The sequence below is a fragment of the Malania oleifera genome, chromosome 1 (genome assembly GCF_029873635.1).
Source record: "Malania oleifera isolate guangnan ecotype guangnan chromosome 1, ASM2987363v1, whole genome shotgun sequence".
NCBI classification, from domain to species: domain Eukaryota; kingdom Viridiplantae; phylum Streptophyta; class Magnoliopsida; order Santalales; family Ximeniaceae; genus Malania; species Malania oleifera.
Genome location: NC_080417.1, coordinates 70,633,144 through 70,646,876, shown reverse-complemented (window position 1 = coordinate 70,646,876; position 13,733 = coordinate 70,633,144). Strand labels below are relative to the sequence as shown.

Below are 13,733 nucleotides of genomic sequence, written 5' to 3'. Positions count from 1 at the left end.
ACATTAAAATCAGTATAAAGCTAGATTTCTTAAGCCATGAATGTGTTTAGGGATGAAAGAGGCCTTTAATGAATGAGATAAAGTTACGATTTTTCTAACAAATACTACGGCAAAGTCACGAGTTTTAGGGTTTGATTGCAAATAGTTATCATTAGAACATGCTTTAAGGTGTTTTGACACAAGGGTAGGATAATAATATAGGTTGGACATGAAAATTAGTATAAAGGTAGATTTTTGAGGCCATGAAGGTTTTTCGGGGATGGAAGGCGCCTATAATGGATGAGATAAAGTTACGATTTTTCTAAAAAGTACTAAGGTAAAGACACGATTTTTTAAGGCTTGATTGCAAATGGTTATCATTAAAACATGCTTTAAGGTGTTTTGACTCAAGGGTAGGCTAATAATCTTGATTGGACATGAAAATCAGAATAAAACTGGATTTTTGAGGCCATGAAAGTGTTTAGGGATGGACGAGGCCTAAAATTTATGGGATAAAGTTACGATTTTTCTAACAAATATTGAGGTAAAGTCACGATTTTTAGGGCTTGAATGCAAATGGTTATCATTACAACATGCTTTAAGGTGTTTTGACTCAAGGGTAGGTATTATATAGGTTGGCCATGAAAATCAGTATAAAGTTAGATTTTTTTGGCCATGAAGGTGTTTAGGAATGGAAGAGGCCTTTAATATATGAGATAAAAATACGATTTTTCTAACAAATACTAGGACAAGGTCTCGATTTTTTAGGGCTTGAATGCAAATGGTTATCATTACAACATGCTTTAAGGTGTTTTGACTTGAGGGGAGGCTAATAATATAGGTTGCACATGAAAATCAGTATAAAGTTAGATTTTTTTGGCCATGAAGGTGTTTAGGAATGGTAGAGGCCTTTAATATATGAGATAAAAATACGCTTTTTCTAACAAATACTAGGACAAGGTCTCGATTTTTTAGGATTTGATTGCACAAGATTATCATTAGAACATGCTTTAAGGTGTTTTGACTCGAGGGGAGGCTAATAATATAGGTTGCACATGAAAATCAGTATAAAGTTAGTTTTTTTTTGCCATGAAGGTGTTTAGGGATGGAAGAGGCCTTTAATACATGAGATAAAGTTACGATTTTTCTAACAAATAATAAGACAAAGTGACGATTTTTTAGGGTTTGATTGCAAATGGTTATCATTAGAACATGTTTTAAGGTGTTTTGACTCAAGGTAGACTAATAATCTAGGTTGAATATGAAAACCAGAATAAAGCTAGATTTTTTAGGCCACGAAGGTATTTAGGGATGTAAGAGGCCTATAATGTATGAGATAAAAATACGATTTTTCTAAAAAATATTAAGGCAAAGCCACAATTTTTTAGGGCTATCACGCATGCTTATCATTAGAACATGCTTTAAGGTGTTTATTAATATTATAATAATATAATTAATAATGATTAAGCATATTATGATGACAATATTACAATACAATTATTGTGTTACATTATGATACAATTATTATTATTTTCATATTAACAGTTTATATTTAATTAGATAAAATTTTAATACTATTCAAAAACGTAATTATTGTTTCTAAATTTCATGTATGTGTTCGTGTAAAGCAAATAAAAGAGAGGGTAGTTCTATAGGTGATTTGGGGAAAGACATGTTTTCAAGTGTAAATAAAAAGATTTTTGAATGTAATCAGGATGCAGGAATATTGTGGGCTATAAGGTAGATCGAGCTGCAACGGAGGGTTGCTAATTATAGTAAAAGTGGGTTATGTTGGTTGAAAGAGGAGGGAGTGATCTTTTTGGTAAATTTCAGGGAATGTCTTTGACATTTTTGTGACATTTTTGAAACCTTAAGAGAGGTTAATATAATTTTTGAAATCCCATTAGAGGTCCCTATTTGTCTCCTATTTAGGAGTCTTTTATTAGTAATTGAATTGGAGTTGGATTGAAGTTAGGTCTAAAATTTAAATTTGATATAATTGATGTTAATGTGAATCTAGAGTAGCTTATGTTTGAATGTACGTGAGAGTTTTAATTTTCATTTTATTTTTAATTAATTTAATTAATTAGTGAGGTGAAAGTGTTAATATTGAAATTTGCATATTATGTAGATGTTTGAGAATGTACATAGTAAGCAATTTACAACTCACACATCTAATATGACTAAAATAAATGACTAGATAGCGTTAGGATTGTGTTTATAAATAAATAAATAAATATATTTATTTATTTATTTATCCTATTCCTAATGTATATATATGAAAAAAAAAAGGTCGTACCCAGTGCACAAGGCTCCAACTTTGAGTTAGGATATATATATATATATATATATATATATATATATATAGAGTAGACTAAACATAGGACAAAATAACTACTTAATGGTACCATAATAAAGCCTAAGTAAATATGACTAAGGATTTTGTTTATAAATAAATATATAAATATACTTATTTATTTATTCATCCTATTACTAATATATATATAGACTAAACATAGGATAAAATAACTACTTAATGGTACTATTATAAAGCCTTAGTAAATCAAGCACTAGAAATAAATACAAAGCTTGAATCAATTAAAATATCATTATAATATTGAAAACATTTTTTGCATTAGTACTCCAAGCACAATACTATTTTATTTGAAGGTTGAAACAGTTTTGGAATGAAGTTTCTTGTTCTCTAACATTTTTAGAAATTTAAAGGAAATTCTCTTTTCTAGAATCCTTGGATTTTGATTTATATTGCACCTGGATAAGATGTAGTATAAAATTGTATTTAAATATGTCGAAATCCACCCAAATTCAAAAGCAAGATAATGTTTTTTCTTTTATGTGCGATGATTGTATCCCCAAAAAAAATACTTCAATATTAAATTGCCAGCAAAAAACCAAAAAAGAAAAAAAAAATCTGAAAAATGTACCTTTTAATTGTTGCCACAAAACCAGGAATAAATAACAAAAGCTGAAAGCTAGCAACAAGAACAAATATATTATCACCACTACCTTTTGTAGTCAAAACAAAACAAAAAATGGAAATGATATAAAATAGCACCTTAGTAGAACAAACAAGCACCAATCTAATGTCGGAAAGAAAAAAAAAAGGCAGAACAAGCTGCATGTTCACACACACGTGTGCGCCCGATAGACGACTCAGGCATGAGTTTTTTTCCATTCTAACACAGCCACATGAACAGAATAGTTGTAATTAAAGATTCGTGCATTACCTAAAATTGAAATCTAGATGTCTTGATAATTGAGACAGATAAATTTCAATGACGAATTAAGCACTAAAGGCAAAGAAAACTTACGAATAAGGAGGTTAAAGATAAATTCCAATGACGAGTTAAGCACTAAAGGCAAAGAAAACTTACGAATAAGGAGGTTAATGGCAAAGTCAGCTCCAAAGCATCCTCCCAGGGATATCTAGTTCATTGTTGAGGAGAAAACAGAACTTAAAAAACAAATTGAAACCATTTGAAAAAATATAAGCTCATTGAAACTAAATTTGAAAATATGAAGTCAATCATCTAACAATGGTTCATCTAATAAGATTCTGTTTTGTCTAAAAAATCATAAGAAATCAAGATAATGAGGATTTTAAAAATCATGTGATAAAATATTATGCGTCTGACTGACAGTTGTTGTTGAATTGAATTACAATAGAAGGGCTTTTTTCCATTCTCACTTGTTAATTTTATTGATTCATTTATTTCCCAGGCTCACTTTAATTTTTGATAAATATAATTCTACTCAAAAAGGAGAGAAAAATACAACAAAGAGAGAAAAATAGTGCAACAAGTCTTGAACGTGGTTCCTAAGTTTCTCCAAAAATACCAAATAACTTCCTTCAAAGCGCCAAGTGAAACAAATTTGGAAAAGTCTCAAACAAAGGACATATATGTCAAGCCTTATTACGTCGTACACTTGTTACAATTTTTACTGCTAATAACAAATTTGGTCCCGAAGTAAGGAATATCCCGTTACACCAAAGATGCAGTAGACACAGCCAAAACCACACATGTATCCCAAGTCATTCTCTTTTGAAGCAAGTCATTGGCATGGATTTCCAAGGATCATATTAAGGCTCGGCATGATTCAACTAACCAAATCACTCCCTTAAACCATTATGAAACCAAACTTTCAGTTCACAACAAATTTGAACTGAAATCAACCAATTTAAGTGGTTTAATTGAACTTTGGTTAATCAATTTTTTGGGCCTGTCTTATGGTTAATTGAAACGAAGAACTGAAAAAATATGACTCCTAAATGGATCACAATTAAGAAGGCCCAAATGACGGCTAAAGGTGGAGAAGAGAAGGAGATTGGGTTTTAGGGAAGGATTGAGGGGGAGAGGGCATTTGTTCTCCGTCTTTCAATGTGAGACGAAACATGGATGACAAGGAAGAGAAAGAGATTGAGTTTTTCGTGGATTCCCTCCACCCACCATCTTTCAACATGGAATGGAGCCATGTCATTTCTATTATTTACATTCGTTAGATTCCCTCATTGTATCTTCTTCTTTCTTCTTCTTCCACCCCTCTTCTCTCCTCTCTCCCCCACACTTTCTCTCAGCTGCAATTCTTCATCTATTCTTCCTCTGTCATGTTCTATTCAAATCTGTTCAGCACTGCTCTCTTCTCTGCTGCAAGCAGCCTTCTTTCGTCTCTCTTCTTTTCTTTTATTCTTCTCCTCCTCTTGTTCTCTCCTTCTTGCTAGTTTTCTCCCTTAATTCACTTTACCTCTATTTCTGATTTTCTGTCCTTAATTCTCTTTCTCTTCTGCTATTTCTGATTTCTGATTTCTGATTTCTCTTTTTCCCTCTTCCTCTTATCATTGTGCTCCCTATTCTCCAGCAGAGTTCATGAACCAAGACTTTTCTTGCATCTTTAATTTTCTCCATTCATCACACTCCCTCACTGTCAATCTCACCTATTAGCACCACCCATGAAAGCCCTTCAATCATCATCTCTTCTATTAAATTTCAGTCCCAAAAAAATTAAAAAAAAGTTGCAACCTCCAGCCAAAATTTACGGTCTTCCCACTCAAATTTCAATCCATCGTTATAAAAAATGCCAACACCCTAGTGAACCACATATATGTACGAACATTCTGAAACATGGTACATTTTCGATCCAAAACGTTAAATCTAATGATTCAAAGCTTTAGTTCAATATTTTTCACATAAATTTTTAGTAGTTAGAAGTGGGGAATCATCACATCTTATTTCTATCCTCCTCAACATATACAAGTGCCATTACAATTTTTTCACCTTTTTCACCAATATAAATATTTAAGTAAACGTTCCATATTTTAGAACATGTGCCATACCGCAAACTTGTTCATGTTCCACGAACCAGAACGTCCCACGTCCTAGGGAACATTGCTTCAAGCATTACTACCCCAGTAGATCTCCGTGATAGCACCACTGTAACTGGAAAAAAAAACTGGCAGATAGCCCTACCTCAAAAATTCATTGCCATCTGACAACACACATAGTCCCAGCACCAGCCAAAAACTACACAGCCAATATAGCCAGCCCTTTGAAATACCTAATTTCCTATGCTTTTCTCATCACACACCACCACCACAATTGCCATCCCCATTCACTTATCTACCTTCGCTATAAATTTCATCATCATAAAGCCGCTGCCAGCAACATGCCCCTCACACACTGGCGATGCACACGAGAAAAACTGCCAGGATATCCTCCAACTTCCTAACTCATGATAAATTGATTCCAGCCACAATATTCTTGGTTTTTGTCTTGAGATTGTTATATGGAATGTGACATTTTGCAAAGATAGTATTTTGATACAAAGAGCTAGATGTGTTCCATCAGCATTTCAGAGCATCAATTTGTAACTGCCAGCAATAAGAATCAGATTCGGCAGCATTTTTTGAGGTTTCAAAGTGCCTCGCCCATCAACATTTCAAAATTCGAGGTCAAATATTTTCAAACTGAGGAAGGTTTGATCTAGGACAAGAAGCTGAAAGGGTAGTAAATCCTTGTTGGAGACTAATTCAGAAGAATTGGACCATGTATTTTTGTGTTTAGTTCTGCATTATGTGTGCTTAGTTTAACTAGTAGGATTATTTGTACTTATGTGTTTCTAATATTTGTATTTTAGGGATTCTCTCGTAATTTCATGTATCTTTAGGAGTATGTATGTAATGTATTGTATTTTAGGATTTCTTATAATAGGGTGTGAAAAGCCATGCCAGAGTTAGCAATATGATGAACTACAATTGAAAGTGAATGTGTGGTTCCCCCTTTGCATCCCCTTCCTCCAATTTTTCCCCGTTTCATGTCTATCCCAGCCTCTCAACGGCAATTCCATGATGCTGTCCCGCATCACAAAGAATAAAAAAAACAAAAAGAAATACAGTAAGGCATTATCAGTGGATGGCGAACTGTCAAACAGGCAAAAAGGGCATGGGGGGAGGGAGGAAGAGAAGGATTAAAATACTACAGCCAAAGACTAAAATAACTAAAATTCCCCTACAGTTAAAATAAATAAATAAATAAATAAAAACATAGAAATAACATACTAATTTTTAAGAAAACTTAAGCAAATATAAACAAAACTCCTACAATGTACTAAATAAACTCCCTATTGGTCCCAAATCATCTTAGCATTGCTGAATGAGAACTCTAGATTTTAATCAAGGGCTTTACTTTTTCTTTTGTAAACTCAATGTGGCTGCAATAGTCTTGTTGTTCCCATTAGCAGATAGGAATACTGAAAATTTTAAATAAGTCATAAGAAATCAATAATTACACATAAAAACATAAAAGAAGAAACAAAAGTAATATATATAGTACAAAAGATCTCATTTTCAATAATACTTGAGACAAAAATAAGTGTATGGTAAGGGATGTAAATAGATTCAGGTTTGTGGATGCCCTTGATCTGTTTTTTATAAGTTGATGCGGTGGATTTGGATTCCCAGCAAAAGGTAGATCCCTTAGTGCCATGAGGAGGAGATATAAATAATGTCCCAAGGTGAGTTCAGGATTGTGGGCGGGACGAATTCGCGTTCTCACCTTGCAGCTCTTGTTTTCTGCTACTATAACATAAAAAATAGTCCCTCTATCTCGCATATTAGGCGAAGAAAAACGATAGAGAATAAGAAGAAAGAAAGATAAAATTGAATAACCGTATAGGCATCTTTTGTATATTGCATACGGATCTACAATGGAATTGACTTTTCCCCTCCATCGAACAAATAGAAAAATAAGATCTATCAGACCCAGATTGGTAAATTCAAATTACCACCCTTACTTTCCTTTCTCTTTCTTTTCCGAGGTAAAAAAAAACACTATGATGGCTCTGTTGCTTTCTATATTTCTTTTCTTTCGTATTCGTATGTGATTCAGATTCAGCAAACCCAAAGTTTCTTTTTGATTCAATCAAATAAAATACGGAAAAAATAATCTTAATTATTTATATTTATTTTCGTACTCTTTCATAACATAAAGATTGTTAAGAGCCCTCCCCGTTGGTCCCAAATCATCTTAGCAGTGCTGAATGAGAACTCTAGCATTTAATCAAGGGCTTTGCTTTTTCTTTTGTAAACTCAATGTGGCTGCAATAGTCTCGTTGTTCCCATCAGCAGATAGGAATACTGAAAATTTTAAATAAGTCATAAGAAATCAATAACATCACATAAAAACATAAAAAAAGAAACAAAAGTAATATATATATATATATACAAAAGATCTCATTTTCAATAACACTTGAGACAAAAATAAGAGAGAAACAAGAGTTGCAACACAACGATCAATGAAATAAATCTTACCGCATCAAAAAGGTAAACAACAAATAGAAGTAATATACATAGTATAGGAGAACTCATTTAAATTCCACATGTATTGGAAAAGCATCATGATCAGGAAATAAACAATTGCATAATAATATAAAAATACTCAACACATCTTATACAAGACCTTACACAATCAGTTCCTAAATAAGTAAAACAATGACCCTTTGTAACCAAAGAAATAGTATTTGATATAAAATAATATTGGCGACCAATATAGTGTTAGGATCATGAAACCACCTTTTTTTCTTCTAAAAGATCATAATTGGACATAACCGCATTACCTACAAGTCAAAAATCTTTTTATCTGGGATGATGAACATATTCAACATCAACAAGCTAAAATAAGCACACAATATAAAAATTCTCAAAGTTTCAGCAAATCTACAATCAGGTATATATTTTTTATACATCAAGGTTGTAACTAACTCTTCCTCATTTTCAATCATAGCCAATATAAGAAGATAAGTCTTCTCCTTAACCAAATCACAAGTCAGCCACAACAAAAATGAAAAGGAGAACAATAGAAAAATAATAAAATGCAGGAGAAATCAAACCAACACCGACCAATTATAAGATTCAAAAGGTAGGATACCTAACTAATCAAGAAGACACCACCTTTAGCTCCCCAATTTGTCAACAATTCTACTCTTATCTACCTGATAAAAATGGAACCTTTCTGCAAAAATATTCCGCGAAGTTAATGATTTTGAATAACAATCAAAATGGGGTGACTTAGCTAAATTGTATGAAAATAAATAAAGATAATCATTCTTGTGATTGTGAAGATGGTAGGGAATTTTTTAGAGGATTAGTGAGAAGAAAAATGGTCCACTAAGAATTATCAAAAGGATAAACCGAGATTTATGTGTAATATCATGTAATAGGCTTTCTTATAAATAGGGAGAGTTAGGATATTGTTCGACTTTAAGTGGGTGAGGGAGAAAGCAAGGGAAATTAATAAATCAGGATTTAAACATTGGTTTGTTTCCTTTTGGTTTGTTCTATGTGCAGAGGGCATGCTGTAGTACGTATGAGAAGAAGAAGATCATTGCCAATCACTATGGATCTTAGGCATCACATGTCAAGTCAAGACAGCAGAAGTAATTTCTTGCAGGCAACATGAATACAATCATATTTATGAAGGTGAAACTTGGAGGCTAACTTCTCTTGGCACCCAAGGTTTGTACCCACTTTCGGACCTACAAAACTTATAACATTCCGCCGCAATTTACAAAATCAAGCCCAGAATTAAAACTCCGAGCTCACTGCCCAATACTACAGCCAAAGATTAAAATAACTAAAATTCCCCTACAGTAAAAATAAATAAATAAAAACATAGAAATAACATACAAATTTTTAAGACAACTTAAGCATTATATAAACAAAAATCCTACAATGTACTAAATAACCTCCCAATTGATCCCAAATCATCTTAGCATTGCTGAATGAGAACTCTAGCTTTTAATCAAGGGCTTTGCTTTTTCTTTTGTAAACTCAATGTTGCTACAATAGTTTCATTGTTCCCACAAGCAGATAGGAATACTGAAAATTTTAAATTTCTAATTTTACCTCTGGGGGTTAAAGGGTCTTTGAGCCTCATTAATTTATAGTTTGTTTCCAGTAACCCCATCAAATAAAGTCAATATTAGACCAAACTTGAGTGGAGAAAGACCTAACAGAACTTGCCCATGTGCATTGTCACATAGGCATATAAAAGAAGGGGTGCCTGGTTGACTGAACAAGGATTTGATGAAACAGAGTTTTATAATGCAGAACTGAAATTGCCAGCATGATATTAGCAAAAAAAAAAAAAAGTGAGGGCTGCTTGTTATCACTAACCAAAATTATGAAAATAAAAACAAGATATAAAACCTTAAAAATAAAAATAGCAGCTTAGCTAGTTATATTCCCACAACGCCAAAACTGAACAAACTAAAAAAAAAACTGATTGAGCACATAACCATTTTTTGTCATTAGGTCACATAACAATTAACTAACATACCATCCTTCAATCACGATAATTTTCCATCATTCACGAAACAATTTAATGGTACCATTATAAAGCCTTAGTAAATGAAGCACTAGAAATAAATACAAAGCTTGAATCAATTAAAATATGATAATAATAATGAAAACATTTTTTGCATTAGTATTCCAAGAACAATACTATTTTATATGAAGGTTGAAACATTTTTTTAATGAAGTTTCTTGTTCTTTAAAATTTTTAGAAATTTACAGGAAATTCTCTTTCTCTAAAAGCCTTGGATTTTGATTTATTTTGGATTTCGATAAGATGTAATATAAAATTGTATTTAAACATTTCAAAATCCACCCAAATCAAAATGCAGGATTTTGTTTTTATTTTTATGAGTGATGATTTATCCCCAAAAAAAAATATTAATATTAAACTTCTGCAGAAATAGGTTGCCACAAAAACAAAATCTGGAAAATCTACCTTTAAATTGTTGCCACAAAACTAGGAATAAACAACAAAAGCTGAAAGCAAGCAACAAGGACAAACATATTATAAACAACAAGGCCACTACTTTTTGTAGTCAAACAAAAGCAAAATAGCACCTTAGTAGAAGAAACAAGCATGAAAATAATTGTCGAAAGAAAATGCATAAGAAGCTGCATGTTCACACACACACACACACATGTGTGTGCGCCGATAAACAAATTAAAAGCGCTAAAGGGTGACGAATAAGGATGTTAATGGCAAATTCTCTCTCTCTCTCTCTCTCTCACTCTCTCTCTCTCACAATTTCAAGATCTCACGAAGATGATTGCTTTGGAAGCCTTATTATATAACCATTTGCAGATTCGAGCTCATTCTCCAACGGCAACATTTTTTAAAAGTTTTCTAACATATCAAGGGACAAAATTTATTCCAATATTTTATTTAAACAAAAAAAAGTAACATCTGTACACATATTTCTCTTGAAATTATATATATTTTTCTTATAATTTATTTAAAAAAAATTATTTAATAAATTATAAGTATTGACATTTAGCATATTAATAATTTTATATTTTTTAAATATGATTCATAAAACCTAAGAATTTTGACAGCAATGCCCACGAAATATTAATATTAGAGGTTACTATCATATTTCAAATAATAAATTAATGGGAATGCAATAATATATATTAATAAAAAAAATAAAAGTAATATTAATATCATTTTTATCATATAACTTGAAAGTTGAAATTTTAGGACCATGCATATTGTGCATATTATTTTGATTTACTATATTCAAGTATTAAAATTTTTTATTTATGGTGGTTGGGATTTTAAGGATGTATATAACAGAGTTTTATATTGGCAATATAGATATTTTTCAAATATTATTTACACATGACTTGAGCTTGTTATAGTCATCTAAACACTATATCAGTATGATATGCACATTGTTGGAAATTTTATAATGGAAATCAAACAAATTTTTTTATTGTTAGATAATGTTGTTTTTCAATAATAGTTTTGATTTTGCTATCATACGAGAACTAATGGTATGTAGCGTAAAACTAAAAATTTGAACAAATTATCTTTGCCTTAATCACTGGACACTTTCATCTTATGCCATGTGTTTGTATATTTATTTTCCACATTTCATATTTGACATAATATAACTCTCTTAATTTTTCTACCTAGTATCACTTAAGTTATACGTACACCAGATTTTACAGTGTCTACAAACTCCAATATTAGTAATAATAATATAATTGCTTTTAAAAAATACTAATGACTAATATAATTGTCTCTAAGTAGTAAAATAAGAATCACTAAAGACATTTGATAAGTTGTATGAATTCATTTGAACAAGCATGGTTATTTATAATGTGTGTAAAAAACTTACTATAGTCTAAATTTTAATAGTAAGAACAAATTGTTAATTATTTAAGAAATTTTGTATATTTTGCAACTAGTACTTGTTTAAGAGCAATAGTAGTCTTTTCTTTTGGATAAATTTTCTTTTTTGAAATATAAAAAATTGACTATAGTAAAGATTAGGAGACATAATGGAAGCCTAAAGGGGACAAATCTCAACATGAAAAATTTTAATTTATTTTAATTCTCCAATGATGGTTTATATTAATTGATTCATTGCTTGCTTTTTTAGATATATTTCCGGATTGGCTGATCAATTAATTTAATGAATTAAAATATTTTATTTGTCATGGGGTTTAATTTGCATGGACCCACAGAAAGATAATTTAATATGGTAAATTTAGAAATCCTTAGATAGCGTTTTTATGTTTGATTCTTAAGTATTTATTTACTAAAAATTAAAAACGAATTCTGAGGGCCCATATTTAATCAGTAAAATTTATTATGGATAATGATAATATGTCATATTTGAACTAATAAAAGTTAAAGATATATTTTTAGTAATGTTATAATAATATAATTTATAATGATTAAGCATATTATGATGACAATATTACAATACAATCATTGTGTTACATTATGATACAATTATTATTATTTTCATATTAACAGTTTATATTTAATTCGCTAAAATTTTAATACTATTCAAAAACGTAATTAAGAACATAAATTGTTTCTAATTTTCATGTATGTGTTCCTGTAAAACAAATAAAAGAGAGGGTAGTTCTATAGGTGATTTGGGGAAAGACACGTTTTCAGGTGTAAATAAAAAGATTTTTGAATGTAATCAGGATGTAGGAATACTGTGGGCTAGGTACATCAAGCTGTAATGGAGGGTTGCCAATTATAGTAAAAGTGGGTTATGTAGGTTGCAAGAGGAGGGAGTGATCTTTTTGGTAAATTTTAGGGAATTTTGGTTCAAACATGGGAACTGTTGGCTCGCTTCACCCAGGTTTAGTGCCCATGGATCATTTTACTTACGAGTACAGTGGCGGTAGTTGGTTTGTGACAAAAATATGCAGCTTTCACATTTTGAGCACCTGGAACCCCATTTTTGGCTTGGTTTAAGGTCCTACGATTCAAACTTGGGAACCGTTGACTTGTTTGATGCAAGACTAGTTCTTGCGGGTCATTTTACTTACAAGCACGGTGACAATAGTTCTTTTGTGAATAAAACATGCATATTCTATGTTTTGGGCACCTTGATCCCAATTTTAATTTGTTTTGTAGGTCATACAGTACAAACATAAGAACTGTTGGCTCGTTTGACACAGGTTTAGCACCCACGGGTCATTTTACTAAGTGGCGTTGGTTGGTTTCTGAAAAAAAAAAAAACATGCATATTCCATGTTTTAGGCACCTTGAACCCCGATTTTGACTTGTTTTGTAAGTAATATAGTACAAACATGGGAACCTTTGGCTCATTTGACGTAAGACAGAGTTCCCACTGGTCATTTTACTTACGAGCAAGGTGGCGACATTTGGTTGATGAAAAAATCATTTATGTTTCATGTTGTGGGCATGTTAAACCCTATTTTTGACTTGTTTTGTAGGTCATACGGTACAAACATAGGAACCACTGGCTCAATTGTGTAGGTTTAATTCCCATGGGTCATTTTACTTACGAGCATGGGGGCGGTAGTTGACTTGTGACAGAAACATTCATATTCCTTGTTTTGCTAGACAAATGGTACAAACATGGGAATGGCCATGGTAGTGGGTTTGCGACAAAAACATGCATATTTCAGGTTTTGGGAACCTAGAACACCATTCTTGACTTGTTTTGTGGGTCCTAAGGTTAAAACTCGAGAACAAATGACTTATTTGACACATGTTAGTTCGCAGGGGTCATTTTACTTAAAATTGCGGTGGCTGCAGTTGGTTTGTGGCAAGAACAAGCACATTCCACGTTTTTTGTACTTTGAACCCCACTTTTGACTTGTTTTGTAGGTCTCCGTGTTCAGACTTGCGAACCATTGGCTCGTTTGATGTAGGTTTAGCTCCCACTAGTCA

At 31.8% G+C, this 13,733-nt stretch overlaps 1 protein-coding gene across 1 annotated transcript in view; it reads right to left on the bottom strand.

The window, feature by feature from the left end:
* Nucleotides 1-13,733, bottom strand: part of LOC131161489 (uncharacterized) — a 156,970-nt gene that overhangs the window by 122,520 nt on the left and 20,717 nt on the right. The gene's annotated exons all lie outside the window — the stretch shown is intronic.